Consider the following 14,799-nt stretch of genomic DNA (forward strand, 5'->3'; position numbering starts at 1 on the left):
CTGAATGTCAAGTTCTATGTTAAGATAAAGTTTTGCAGGCAAAGGAAAGTCTTGGCTGACTTCGTGTCTGTGCCATTTACGTTGTAGTAAGGAAAACATTTATCTCTCCGTAGACAAACAGGTTGCCGAACAAGAAGCCATTTTGAAGGCCGATGTGAATGCCAGTCTGTAGATAAGCAGGTTGAAAATACAAGTAGTTAGGTGTTGAAAAGCGAGAGAAAAGAATTCTTCCCGCTGTTCCTGCAGTGGCAGCATTCACAAAGGGTTTTCTGTCCTCCCTACCTGAATCCTCTCTCTTGTGGGGAGAGAACCAGAGAGGTGCTGATCAGCGAATTCTTGGCGAGTTGGGGAACAGGGGAGCAAAACTCTTCTGAGACCAGTTCCTTTACAGACTGGTGCGAACGTTAAAAGGACTGTTGCCTCCCCTTATCGTGCACTACTTTGTATACCTGGACCAAATCTTTAATGAAATTATGTTGATGCGTGTCAGTTGAGGTCAAGTGGAGCCACCGTTTTACAAGACCTACAGCTGACCTTAGTTTCTCCCTCCTAGTTCAGAAATGTAGTCTTCTGGCATCTCACAGTTATATGCTGCTATGTTCCTAGGACAGGTGGTCCCTTTGTCCTTAAACTTATCCCTTAACCATAACAAACCCAAAACTAAACAATTCCCAAATAAATTATGCTTGTCTTTTAGCTTGGAGAAAAGTGTGCATTGTTTTATCTGTGGCATTTTGAAAATTTTACATATTGTGGTTACTCTGAAACGTGTATGTGAAATGTGAATAATAATATAATTACAATGTGTTTGTATACAGTACCTTGATTTAGATCTTTCTGATAAAAGGTAGCAATATTGTGAATGCTATATATATATATTCTCCTTTTCACAGAACAGTTCCGTAGACACCATTCTCTCCTTTCCTTTTTTTAAAACTGTTGAAAGTCTCGCACCCTGGGAACCTGAAGATGGATGCCTACTAATGCTATATGTAAATCTGTAAATAGCTATACTGTTGCTTTTTGAAAAAATCTGGTGCTAATGTTTTGCCTTTGGCATCCTGGGGGTGGCTGTTTCTTCACCCTGTGTTGTTCTCAATTCCAGATCTGTTTGTATAGTGAAAGATTTCCACTGTGTTTCTCCAGCTGTTTGGATCCTTCAGCCCAGAGTGAAAATGTACAGTTTTCCTGCCTGACACTTAACACTTACCTACTGACATATGGTATTGCTTGACTTTGAGAAAATAAACTGTATATTTCAATGTAGAGGTAGTTTTTGTGTGCACTTTTAACTGTCAAAACCCGCTGTTCCGCTGTGCAGCGCTGGCCGTCTCGTGGTGCCCATCAACAGTGCCTACAGCTCTCAGAGGCCGGGGCGGGTGTGGTCTGAAGTCGCTTGCTGCCTTTTTGCCGCTCGTTTAACGTGTTGACTAACTGATCATTCTCCAGTTCCCAGTGTAAGGACGTACCAGAAACGCGTTCACGTCTGTTCAGTGATTTAAGTGTGTGAGTATGAGAGGGCAGGAAGGAAGACGTGTTACGAGGTGGATAAAATAAAACCAGTCTCTCGCGACTTATGGAGCATATACTGGGGAGGAGTTAAGAATGTTCTACTTGGGCAACTACACTGCTTTGGCTTCATCCCATGTTTAGAATGATACTTCGTATGGAAGTGTCTAAAGTCAGTGGTTCTCAAGGGGTTTTGCAAGAACAGATCACTGTGAGCTCTCTTATCTCTAACAGACTCCCACAGAAACTGTTTAATTTCGATTTAATGGGGGTTCTCAGATTAGCTGCAGAATGTTCTGCCTTATTGAGAAACACTGCCAAGTGTACGCAGATTCGTAGTAGAGGTGGCTACAGATAGTTTTATAGCTTGATAAATCATCCTGGAAATTAATTGTCTGTGAAGGTCTTTATCGTAGAAACGATCTAGGAAAAGGAAGTTAGGGAAGGAAAAATACTTGGTTATTTGTTGGATTTTTCTAAACTCCCAACAATGCTTTCCAGCCCTTTCTTCTCTCCCTGTGCATGTACATGGACCCCCCTCTTCGTGCCCGTTTTCCTGGGCAATTGGTGTAATCCAGGACGGCAGCTATAGGGGAACAGCAGTCTAGTTCTTGTGTACTGTTCGAATTGGAAAAAGGTTGCTTTTCTTTAAACTGAAATTAGGCTCTTTATTTTCTGTTGGGGGGTACTTGAGACCCTCAGATTTCAAAGGAGTCAGTGTTTCACGTTGTTCCTTCCTAATCAAATTCTGTTGATTAATTTTATTGTACTTCATTGTCTCGGTCTTTACAGCTGAAGTAATCTCTTGGCCATCCAGTAGCTAGCAAGGCCTTGTGATGGGGGCACAGTAGAATAGAAACTCCTGTCTTAATGGTGTCCAGGCATTTATTGCAGAGGTTGATAGATTTGTTCTAATTAAGGGCTTCTCAGATGTGGGGGGTTTTTTTGGAGTATATGTTTTTTCTACATACTTGGGCAGAACCTGCTCACAGAGTAGATGTTATGAAAATAATTACATTATTTATTGTAAATTAAATTATTGTGTTATTGTCATTTATACAATTAATTATTCTCAGTTGTCAGCAGTGGTAAATTGCTCATCACATTTCACTCACCGCAGTTCCAGTCTGTAACTTAACTGATCATAATGATTCACTAACTGTGAGGTGGGTTGCCCGTGTGGTTTTGCAGCTCGCCTCTGAAACCCTGGGTTTCATTCTCCCTACCTAATGTTTTGATAATGTTTTTATGAATAAAGTTGTTCCATTTGAAGTAGGTTAACTTAATTTAGTACATCTCAGGAGAAAGTCTGAATTGGAATAAATTCCGTGCCGTTCAAATAGCAGAAGGTAATCCTGTCTCAGACCGCAGTAACACACCTACAGGCAGAGCAGGCATCTCGCAGGCTACGTTCTGGACCTTTTCCTTGGTTGTAACCGTGTGGACAGAGAGGCTGTTGTTTGTTAGGCTGAGTTTTATTTTGGTCAAAGCAGTTGAGCCTTTCCTAAGGGCAAGGCTGGTAAATGCTTTTATTTTTCTTCTGTTAAAAACCCTCAGAACGGCTTCATTTTCAGGTGCTTTGATATCCCTGTCTTGGGGGCAGTCTCCTAAATTTAGCAGGGGGAGATGGTCTTGTGACGAGGCTGTGCCTTCCACTACTGCCAAACGTGCCAGTGTTGGTGGAGTCTGGTTGCTATAAACCTAATCCTCGCTTCCTCTGATTCTTCTGGGTGCAACAAACTGCTGCTCACTGGTAAGGTGAACGAGAAACCTGCCTGCTCGCTGTCACTGCCTGTTGCCCGCTGCTGCTTCTGAAAACCCTGCCTGGTGCTGGCTGCTGCCATGGGCGGGACGCCGAGAACCGCTGGGACGCTGATGCGGCGGTTCTGGCGTCTCTTCTGGGATGGAGCAGGACGAGGAACTCTGTGCAGCTCCTGCTCGCTAGGCGGGAGTCGCTAACCTCAAACACGGCAGCACCGCTAGAGAACAACCACAGACCCACTTTTACTGAAGTATTTTTATTTGCTATTTGTGATTGCCTGTCTTAACACAGGAGAGATTTTAATTAAAGCAAATAGGTTTGTGACAGTGGACCTGAAGATGTGCAGTTTTGAAAGATACAGAAGAATAATCATGCTTCTCTTCAGTAACGTACGTCTCCAGTAAAACGGTACGGTAAGTGAAGCCTGCATGCTACGAGTCACGGGCGGGAATACTCAAGAATTCTTGATCTGTGTTCGTGTATTTTAATGGGGTTAGAGAAAGAAAGGCTTTTCTTAAGCACATACTAAGTTGCAAGTGTGTTAACTAGGCTTCATAGAATCATAGACTCGTTAGGTTGGAATAGACATTTAGGATCATCAAGTCCAACCATCAACCTAATACCACCATGCCCACTAAACCATGTCCCAAGTGCCACATACACATGTTTTTTGAACACCTCCAGGGACGGTGACTCCACCACTTCCCTGGGCAGCCTCTTCCAGTGCCTGACCACTCTTTCAGTAAAGAAATTTTCCCTAATATCCAATCTAAACCTCCCCTGACACAACTTGAGGCCATTTCCTCTCGTGCTGTTGCTTGTTACTTGGGAGAAGAGACCAACACCCACCTCACTACAACCCCCTTTCAGGTAGTTGCAGAGAGCGATAAGGTCTCCCCTCAGCCTCCTCTTCTCCAGGCTGAACAACCCCAGTTCCCTCAGCCGCTCCTCATCAGACCTGTTCTCCAGGCCCTTCACCAGCTTCGTTGCCCTTCTCTGGACACGCTCCAGCACCTCAGTGTCTTTCCTGTAGTGAGGGGCCCAGTTCATTCCAAGCAACCTCCGTAAGAGGAGCCAGTGTAAGCTCTGAAAAAGCTGTGGTCTGACATCCGTTGCCATGAGTCGTTGGTTGGGTGCTGTTCCCTGTGATAGCATCGTTTGCTTGCCTCCTGAGGGAGAGCGTATTCTGTAAACCGCGTAAGGGATGCATAGTTACAAGAGTTCTACCAAAACAGAGCTGTAAAGTCCAAAAGCCTGAAAGGAATCAACAAAATCCTCCTGATGAAGACTGTTTCAAGCATTTGGTTTCAACATTGGTTTCGCATCCCAGCTGTCTGCTCTTCACAAAGTGTTTGTTACTGATAAATTAGGCTTGTGTCTTTTCTAACAGCCTCGAAGAAATATAATGAGCAATTGCAGACTAAATAATAAGCAATGGAAGATAAGATTATTTATCTCAGTATCTAAACATAAAAGGATGAGTCTTGTGAGTGCCATTTGTAGCCACTCCCAGGAGTTACAGCTTCAGCGGCTTTCAGATGCACGTTAGGTTCCTCCAGAGATAAAAGGGGAAATAAAGCTGTGATGATTGAAGTGGCCAACACTGATCTGCAAGGGGTGGGGCAGTCAAATTGTTTTTATTAATAATGGGGTGATACAGATCTCGAGGAAGTGAAAACTTAAGAAAACTTGGAAGGATCAGTGCCCTGAAGGAAGAAAAACTAAACCGGGGTGAAGTGCATCACGGCTGTGAATTTTCTACTTTCCTCTTTCCATACGTGATAGAGCAAAACCATACTGTCTCCATATGCTAGGGCAGACTTTTTTATTTACTGTAGTGTAAAAAACCTTAAAGCATCTTTGGAATTTAAACTTACGGGGAACAACTCGGAATTTGAGAGTCTCAGGATATGAGGGGGAGAGCATCATGCTGTTAAATGCATTCAGTAAGGCCCCTTTCTTGGCTCGGGGGGGACACTGGTGCAGCTCTGTGGCACTAACAAGCATTCAGCATTGAAGAAGATGACATCCTTTCTTTCTAGTCATTCTAAGTTCTCTAAACAGCCCAGCTAGCTGGGCGTGTTGAGATGCTTGTGTCACCTGGGCTGGGGGATGAGGGTGTTTTCCATCTCGGTACAGCACACCGCGCATCTACCGAGTGACTTGGTTTCTTCTCTGCGGTTTTGCTTCCATAGTTGCCACCTCTTCAGAGCTTGCTTTACCCCCAGGCTTTTGGTTGAGGGCAGAGCAATATCCAGTTCCTGCTTAAGCTGGATCGTCCTGCGCTGCCAGGAAAACGTGATTTAGAAAGTCAGAAGCAAAGCAGGCCTAAATGTTCAGGCCTGGCATCTGGGTGTCAGCAGGGAGCGGGGGATCTTGGATTTCTATTCCTAGGACTACTTCCATAGCTCATGGTAGGCAATCAGTGAATTGAAAACAAGTAGTCCAGGGAGAAGGGTGACCAGAATCTGCCCCGGTGCCTCACCTACCCTCCAGGTGCAGGATAGAACGTCAGGCTCTGAATCCAAGCCTACAGTGCTGGCTAATCGCAGCGTAAGTGCCAAAGGCTGTTGAGGGTATGGCTACGGATGCACCTTTCTCCTGTTTTTTCTTAGTCTGAGGTGCCTGGGTGCTGACACTAATATTAATATCAGTATTGGCGTTTAACTCTTCCTCTTCAGCGTGAATGGGGTGCTAGGTCTGGATTACCGTTTAGGTACGTAGTTGGTTGCCTAAATTAGGAGCGTAATTGGCCTTGATTCACGCTATAGGCAAGCTGAGATAAGGTTACTGAAAGAGCTTGGTTCAACCCATATACCTTTCCCTTCCCCACCTCCTCTTTCTCCAGGAAGGCAAAGCTAATTTAGGCGTTAATCCCACAATCAAAAGTGGGATTAATCCACACCTTAGGTCCCCAACTCAGCATTAAATTCTAAAAGCCCAAGTGTTGCAGTGCACAGCGTTAATTGCAGGTCCGTTCATCAAATGCCTGCACACACCGAATCCTTTTGATTTGAATACGGAAGATACGTCCCTGGCATTGGAGATCTAGGGATTCTTACAAAACTCTGTTCAGTTGCTCTGTTCTCCAAATCCTCTGTGGGTTTGCATACATTTATAGTTTGAGAAGTAAACAAACAAACAAACAAAAAATAGCTTTTCCTCCTGTTTTTACTGCAATGGGGAAAAACTAGGTGAGTAAACTCTGTTGTCACATTGGTTTTGTAAAGGTGGAGTTATTTAGACCAGCATTTTCATGCGGTGGGCAATTCCACCATACCAATAAGAGAAATTATTACAGAAGAGGCACAGTGTTAATGGTCACCACTTGCCACATATATGGCAAGCAATGAAGAGGAAAGTTGCATAGAGCAAGACCGGTAGTCTGGGTGCGTTCAAACAAATTGCCATTTCATACGGTGACATGCAAAGCAATTAATCAAGGAGCAAGTGATGGAGATCACATGGACAGGATGGCGGCACATAGACCAGAAAACAATGCCTCTCGCAAACAGTGTGGGGTCACGGTGAATGAAGAGCTCATATGAACTCTATGCTCTGGGAAAAAGGCTGAAACAGTGCCTCGGAGGAGAAGGGGAACATGGGCAAAGTAGTACCTTGCTGTGCAATATCACTGAAAACTTTCTAGAATACTGTGTTTAATTCTGCTATCCATATCCAATGCAAAGGTGTGGGAAAACTGGGAAACATGAGAAAAGTCTCATCTAAATTATTAGAGAGACTATCAAAACTGAGATTCAAAGGTGGCTGTGTATGCGTTACCCAGCGTCACTTACAAAATGAGACTCATTTAGCAGAGAAAGTCCTGTCAAGAGCCAACAAGCACAAGACAGACACACGAACATAAAAATTAGGTGCAAATGTTCAAGGGTGTCAGGAGAACAGCACTGTTGTCACGAACAGCGGGGAAAGTGCAGTGTGGAGGTCGGGCGTTAAGTCTCTGGCAGCCAGGAAACTGGGCATGAAAATTTTATGGTCACCATAAATCCACCTTTTGTGTTTGCAGTTCTTACATTACATAGTCACATACCAAGGTGTGACTACCTTGGTAAATATTTAGATTGCCAACAGATTTATATCTGGGGTCTTAAAAGAGCAGAAGTAATTATAACACGTGGCTTTTGTAGACTGACAGGTCAGGAAAACAGCTTGCAAATGGGGCTTGGGTGCTCCGGGCAGCGCATCTCAGGCAATCTTTCTTCTTCCATTACAAACCCTCTCCGCTCATGCACCTACAGGAATTGCCACAAAGTCTTGTTATACTAAGGATTAGTTACTGAGTTTGCTTTTGGTTTTCCTCATGTTTTCTGAGATAATGCATTTGTGCACAGATGAGTCTCCTACCAGTGCTCCCGTACTGACAAACTTAGCTGTCCATAAAAACATTTCTCTCGGCCAACATCTCTTCATCAGCTGTTTCCAGGGGGTTGCCCCCACTTTTTGAAACTGCCTCCTGTGTGTGCTGGAGCACACATCGTTGGAGGATCCATGGCCTCTCGTCCCCTTTGCCTTGTCATTTGTCAGCTGGCTACGCAGTGCTTTGAGGGGAAGCAGGGGCAGTTTGACACCTCTTTCCCCCAGCGCCGAGGTAATGACAGACTAGCACAGGGATAAGAAGCAGAGCTGTCTTACCTTTGAGGCAGGGTTGCTGCAAGAAAGTGTTTTTGAAAAATAGCTGCCCTTCACATATTTAAGGAATTTGCCCTGTCTGGAGCAGTTTATGGAACTGCGTCCTTCTGCTCCGCACTGGCACACTGCTTGTGGCGATAAGGTAGTTTTGCTTTCTGCAGAATCCTATTTTATTTGTGCTCTGTCTCACCAGAACATTTCTATCTATTTCCTGCTGCATCAGTCTTAACAGGGTATCGGCCAGTTGAAAGATCACAAGTCATTGCACAGCTATGATGATAACCAGGAAGGGGGGGTAAAAGCACAGAAACCCTTTTAGGGTGGGATTAAAGATCCTGAAGATCATCTTGTAGCCAAGGTCATAGCCATTACCAGCTAATGAGCAACCAGTGACTCACATGTTTCTCCTAAAGTACTGCTTTAGTAGTAGTGCCCTGTGACTTGGGCAGGGAGTTGCTTTGCAAGGCTATAAAACCCCCATGATCTGTTACCAGCTAAAGGTTGCTATTGATCTCTTACTTCCATTCCCTTTAGTAGAAATTTCTAGGAATTTGATTTCCTTGTGACTTTTAGCAGCTGATAAGAACAAGCTGCTACAGCAGCTCTAATGAAGTGAAAAAAGCCCGGTGGTGTAAGGCCTCTCTCCCAGTGCAGAACTTCTGCCAAGGAGGAGCAAAACCCGAGTGTGACATGTTGATAACATCCTCCCATCAGGTGGTCTTTTCCACTAGCTCTAAAATGTCAACAAGTCTGAGGGAAATGTCTTTGTTAAGCTTTAAATGACCTACTTTTGGGTATCTGGGAATAACCAGAAGAGGACCCAAACCACAAGAGTGCATCTAATTTTAGCAGCCCTTCATTTTGTGCGTGCGAGCTTTTGTGTTCTGCATCTCCAGGAAAAAAACATCGATTTCTTGCTGAGCCAAAGGCAACTTTTGTTGGTTTTAAATCAGCCCCTTGTTGAGTCATGATCACAGTGAAATCATGCCTCTTGAAATGACTGAGTCTGTAATTGTCATCTCAGTTTTGCTTCAAAAACTAATACTGAGCCCGTTCCAAAGGATCTATGGTTGCTGGCCTCTGAAGAAAACACTTAAAGAACCCGTGCTGGAGATAACCTGGGCAGCTGTATTTTGTGTGTTTTCCTCCTTGTTTTTAATTGACCAATAGTAAAAGGGTCAACTTCTTCATAGGAAGTTTCTGCAAGTCTTCTAGCTCAGTTATAAGGGCAATCCAGGAAAAGTTAGGGACAAAAAAAGTTGTTAAGCCTGTCAGCAGGGAGTCTGAGGACACTACTGGTGGTGTTGATGGTGGACGAATGATGTCTGACATAGTTTGGATAGAAGCAGCAGTAAACAACTGCTTGACCATGGATAGGGATACTACTGCTGTACAAGATTTTTTGGAAGGAAGCATGTCCGGGCATGGGTGAAGTACAGTCTCCTCAGCTTCCAGTACCTAAATTGGACATTGAACACTGTCTTTCTTGCTGGGAGGGACAACATATAATGTCCCTTATATAATGTCAGAGTCTATTGGCCTGTTAGACTAAAACGTGTTTAAATTTCCCCTCTACTAGACAAAAAAAAAAAATAAATAAACAGAGTTAATACAGAGGATGGTAGGGAATGAGCACTTTGGATGTTTATTTGGGACTTCACAAAATAGAATCAAAGCCAGCAAAATGCAATGACATAATGGCAGTAACACAACAAAAACTATCACCAAGTTCTTTGGAGCTGGAGAACCTCCCAGCTGATGAGACCAACCATAAAAGCAAGCAGCACCAGCTGGCAGCTGTGAACCGGATGAATGTAGTTTGGGATCGAGTTGAGTATCTGATAATGTGTAGCGTTTCCCCGTGGAGACCGTTTTGCTTGGCAGCGGGTGCCTCTCTTTCGAGGCAAGCCCTGGGCAGTCTGACTGCCCCACGCTCCCAGCCTTCGCCAGGCCTTGCAGGACGAAGAGAGCGATAACCGCTCTAAAAGCAAAGCTCAAGCTGTTTAACAACTGAGCCCTTTGCCGTGCTATGACAAAAGCACCCCTGCCCCAGGGTCATGTTTAGGAACCGGGCCAGGATCCTGCTGTGGCCCGTCCATCCCGCCACCACTGACCACCTCCGTGTGCAGAGGAACACCGAGCCTACCCACTTGGAGGGCTCCCAACCCCCTCCCCAGGAAGCTTTCTCCCCGCTGCCTAAGGTGTGTGCGATGAAGTGCAAGGGGTTTTAACCCTTTCAAAAGCCCATCTTGCTTTTGGGTGTTTATTATTGCAACAGCTGTAGAGTTGATCTATGCAGGTGTCCAGTGGGCTGTTTATGGGATTAGCCTCAACAGTGGGGCAACAATTGCAATGAGGTTATCGTGCGCTCTCTGAAAACGCATCCTTAGCTTTTAAGTGTCCTGCTTCTCAGTGTCGTTTAACATACTGTTGACAATGTATTTGGGATCCGTGTTTGAAGAGGCACAGGCAAAACGGGCAGATAGTCCACTGCCGCTGGGCTGTGAAGCATCCCTTTGTGATGTGAGTTGTGTTGAGTTTGGTAGAGTTTGACTCGTCTCTGAATTTCCCAGGTTTCAAAGGACAACGCAGTTTGGCCATAAAGGTATACAGTTAGGAAAGGTGTTTATGTAAATATTTTTCTCAGACTCGAGCTGTGGATTTTAGAGGCCCACACTTAGGTTCGGTGTTGGATTCGGAGAGGCGTTGGTCTGATGATCTGCTGGGGACAAGCGGTGCCAAAGAGTGAGGATGCAACAACTCTAATCCCCAGTTCAGCAACCACACACCGGCAAGCTGCGTGCAGGGAGGCCGCTGTGTTTCCTGGGAGAAGTAACCTTTGTCTGGAAACAAAAAGCAAGAAAGTACTTGTACCTGAGCCCCCGAGCTGTTTGGGGGGCTCTGTCTGCTGCCTGTTTGGTAGCACTCCTTGGGCAATGTATCTTGCACAGCATCTTGATTTCAGGCTGGTTTTTTCAACGTGGCAAATGAAAGGAAAAATAACTTGAAACAAATATTTCCTGTTCTGTGGTATTTAACAATGAAATTGTAAACCACAGAAGGGACTGGGCTTGATCTAAAGGTCTTTGAAGTCAGCAGAACTATTCCCACTGATTTCAATGCGCTTTGGGTCAAGGCCGCAGGAGGAAGAAAGCAAATGCTTTCTGCCCAAAAAAGTATTAACCATTGGCATTCAAAGAACAATGAAGTCTGATGTGTAAAATCTGTTCCTTTAAATAAGACCGTCAGAAACTTATTTAACGTCCATCTGCTTCCTAATAATTTGTCACTAATACACTCAAAAGGAACACGTTTATGGAAGTCATAATCATATACTGAAATGAGAAAACACTTAACAGTGGAGTTTGCTTCCATTCCATTTTGTGTGCATTGTATTTCTCGCTAATGTAATGGCGCTTATGCTGCTGCTTACGTTATCACAGACTAAGCACTCTAGATTTCCAGTTAAATTAAACTTCACTGCCTGATGGCAGTTGACAAATATGTCAAATTTATTATTTTTCTGTACAATTTATTCTTTAAAACAATGTTTTTTTCATGACTGAGAAGAAATAGGTCAGAGATACAGAATTGGGGGGGGCAAAGAAGTGTTATTCTGGGATTAGAGTAGGGGGAGGCACTCCTAGCACATGGTTAGTCAAACAGGCCACATTGCAGCAGCTTCCTATGTAAAATCAGCAATAGGTTTGGCTGCAAAGTTTGTCGCGCGGTTATTAAATCCAAGAAAAGGAACCTGGCTGCCTGCTGCCCCAGGATGCTGTCCTTCTGAATCAGCAGACCCGTCACCACGTCAAAAGGCCATACTCAAGTCTAAAGGACGACGGCAAGCCCATTGGGGCCTACACGTGCCGGGGCTTTTTGGCACGCAACAGCAAAGCCCGAGTAGCTGAATTTGCCTGTGCAACAAGCTAACACCATCTAGCTGTGACCAGCCGGAGAGGAGATCCCAGCCTGGTGAGCTGCAGGAGAAGGTAAGACTGTGTTGTCACAGCCAGGCTGCGTTACCTGCACATGAAACCAGTGAATCAGCATCAGCTGGAGGATACGGCAAGAGAGGAGGGAAACTGGATTAAATGCGTTGCAGAAAACGGAAGGGTGGGGATTAAAGCCACTTTGCAGCCTTCTTTAGTAGCAGCAATGACCAGCTGTGGTGCGTGTGACAGGTGAGAAGAGTTTTTCAATGAGGGCTGCTCATTTCAGGATACTTCTGCAAAATAAACTTCTTTGTCCTTCAGCTCCAGCCCTGGAAATGTCCTCCCACTGTAGGAGCCAGTGCACCATTTGGAGATTAGCATAGTTTATTCTTGGTCTCAAAGAGGAGAAACCAGAATGGAGTTAAGAATTCTCTTACCCTTTTTAAGAACCATTGTTTACATGTCCTGGTTTCAGTTGGGACAGAGTTAATTTTCTTCCTAGTAGCTGGTACAGTGCTGTGGTTTGGATTTAGTAGGAGAATAGTGTTGATAACACACTGATGTTGTAGTTGTTGCTAATACTGTCAGGATTTTTCAGCTTCTCATGCCCTGCCAGTAAGAAGGCTGGAGGGGCACAAGAAGTTAGGAGGGGTCACAGCCAGGGCAGCCAAAGGGATAATATCCCATACCATAGGCCGCCATGCTCAGTACATAAACTGGGAGGAGCTGGCCCAGGGGGTGCAGATCGCTGCTTGGGGACGGGCTGGGCATCAGTCAGCGGGTGGTGAGCAATGGCATTGTGCATCACTGTCTTCCTTTTCATTACTATTATTATTATTACTATTATTATTATAGGGGTTTTTTTTATTTCCATTATTAATCTGTTCTTATCTCAATCCACGAGTTTTACTTCGTTTTGATTCTTCTGCCCATCCCACAGCGGGGCGGGGAGGGGAATGGACAAGTGGCTGCGTGGTGCTTAGCTGCCGGCTGGGGTTAAACCACGACAACAGGAAAACCACAAAGCAAGGCAAACATAACATGGTTGGGTTTTGTTTTGTTTTTAAAGCATCTGAGATAGCAAGCATGGTACTATTTGTACTAAAGTATGGGTACTGCCAACCACAGCCCAACAAGTTCAGCTTGAGGTTACTCCTTGGAAAACCTCCTCCTTCTCCCCGGTATTTCGTCCCGCTGCAGAGCTGCACTAATTTGGGTTGCATAAATATAGGAGGAAAACTCGAACAAAGAAGAAAGGGTTACAAAATCACTTCATTCTCTTTCAGATGAGAATTCTGTGTCCTTCAGGCTCTCAGGCTGGGACATCGTGGTGGCCTCAGGCTGGAAAATCCTGTCATCGCAAAGTCAGATTTTCTGAAAGGGTGTCTTAAAGAAAACTGAATTTTCCATGGGAGTTATCTCTATACTTTGGTAAGTGTTTTAGAGCAATTAGAAGAAATGGCATATGATAAAGCTTTCATATTTTTATAATATGTTAATGATTAACTGACTTCCTACATCTTTGTTGACTTAGTGGGAGAGTGACAAGGAACTGTGAGGTACCTCTCTGGTAGTGTAACAAGTCGGACAATTTGCACGGGCATTTTTTTCCACCTCCCTTCTGGAACTTGCTTCATCCAGCTGACACTGCTTCAAAGCCGTAGGCAACTCTCAGACTCACAGAAGTAAGTCTCCTTTTTTCTAGTATGACTTATTTTATGAAGTGCTGATAGAGAACAGATGGAGAGAGAGATTTAAATATTTATTTGATTCCTATAAAGAATGTTTTCCCAACTGGGAATTGAAGAATTAAGTTTTCAAGTATTAAATCATAGGGATATTGTTAAGAAGAAGGTCTTTTCCAACCTAAATGATTGATCCTGTGATTTTGTGAAGAGACCTTCTTAATTACTATGCTGCTGGGGTTTTTTAAAACTCCCTTTTTGCTGCAAGACTGAGATTGAACAAAGGATTTGGTTAGCAAGCCATGTCCAGTATAGACCAATAAAGCTGCATCTAAGCTATAAAACTTTACAAAAGCAGGATTTGAATGTTAATTGCAAAACGCACACAGTCCCTGGCAACATCTAAAGCAAAAATATTTGCCTAAAACATGAAATAAATTAATTCCTGCTTAGACGGGCTGGGAAAAATAACTTTGTACGTATTTTATATAGGAAAAGTTTATTATGAACTTTCTCTTCAAGGTGGTTACAAGTCGCAGTAGAATTCTTAAAGCGAAACTGTCTTGCAACAGGCAGACGGGCTGCAGACAGGGAGACTTGTACTTCGCTCGGCTATTGTTACATTTTTTACTGTATTTTGTTTTGGCTGTGCTATCACTTACAAAGAAACAAGTATTGTCTCGTATCCTTTTGGAAAGCTGTCCTTTCAACCACCCACCAACGTCTACCAGGAAAATCTTACCAGCAGGTTGCTGCGTGCAGGTCGCATGCGCTCCGATTCCCCCTTCTATGGGCAGTTCCTCAGGCGCTGTCGGCACCGGCAGTGCTCGTTCGTCCTGACCGGGTGCCCATGCAGCGCATCCAGGCTGATGCTCTGCGTGGCTCAGGTGTTCTTCATTTCTCCTGCAGGCACCAGGCAGCATCAGCTCCCATTCTTTTGGCTGGAAGGCAGCTCCTCCCGGGTGACGTCTTCCCGTGCGCCAAGCCTTTAGTCAGGGCCCTCTTCTTCCCAGTCGTGTGGGAGCTCTCTCGGACCTGGATGCTTTTGCCTTAGTCACAGTTCGGACCCCTTAGCACCCTTTTCTCTGTGCCAGACACCCAGAGCAGGCAAGCTTTTGGGCTTCCCTCTGCTTTCTGAAGCTTCCTGAGGGGACACCACCTCAACACAGCCAGTGTGTCTACCCTGTATTTTCAGGGGCTGTCATTCCTGGCATGTCCCTAAACTGTTCTACTTAGGCTCTTAATGGAGCTCCCTTCA

The sequence above is a fragment of the Leptosomus discolor genome, chromosome 1 (assembly GCF_034619465.1).
Source record: "Leptosomus discolor isolate bLepDis1 chromosome 1, bLepDis1.hap2, whole genome shotgun sequence".
NCBI classification, from domain to species: domain Eukaryota; kingdom Metazoa; phylum Chordata; class Aves; order Leptosomiformes; family Leptosomidae; genus Leptosomus; species Leptosomus discolor.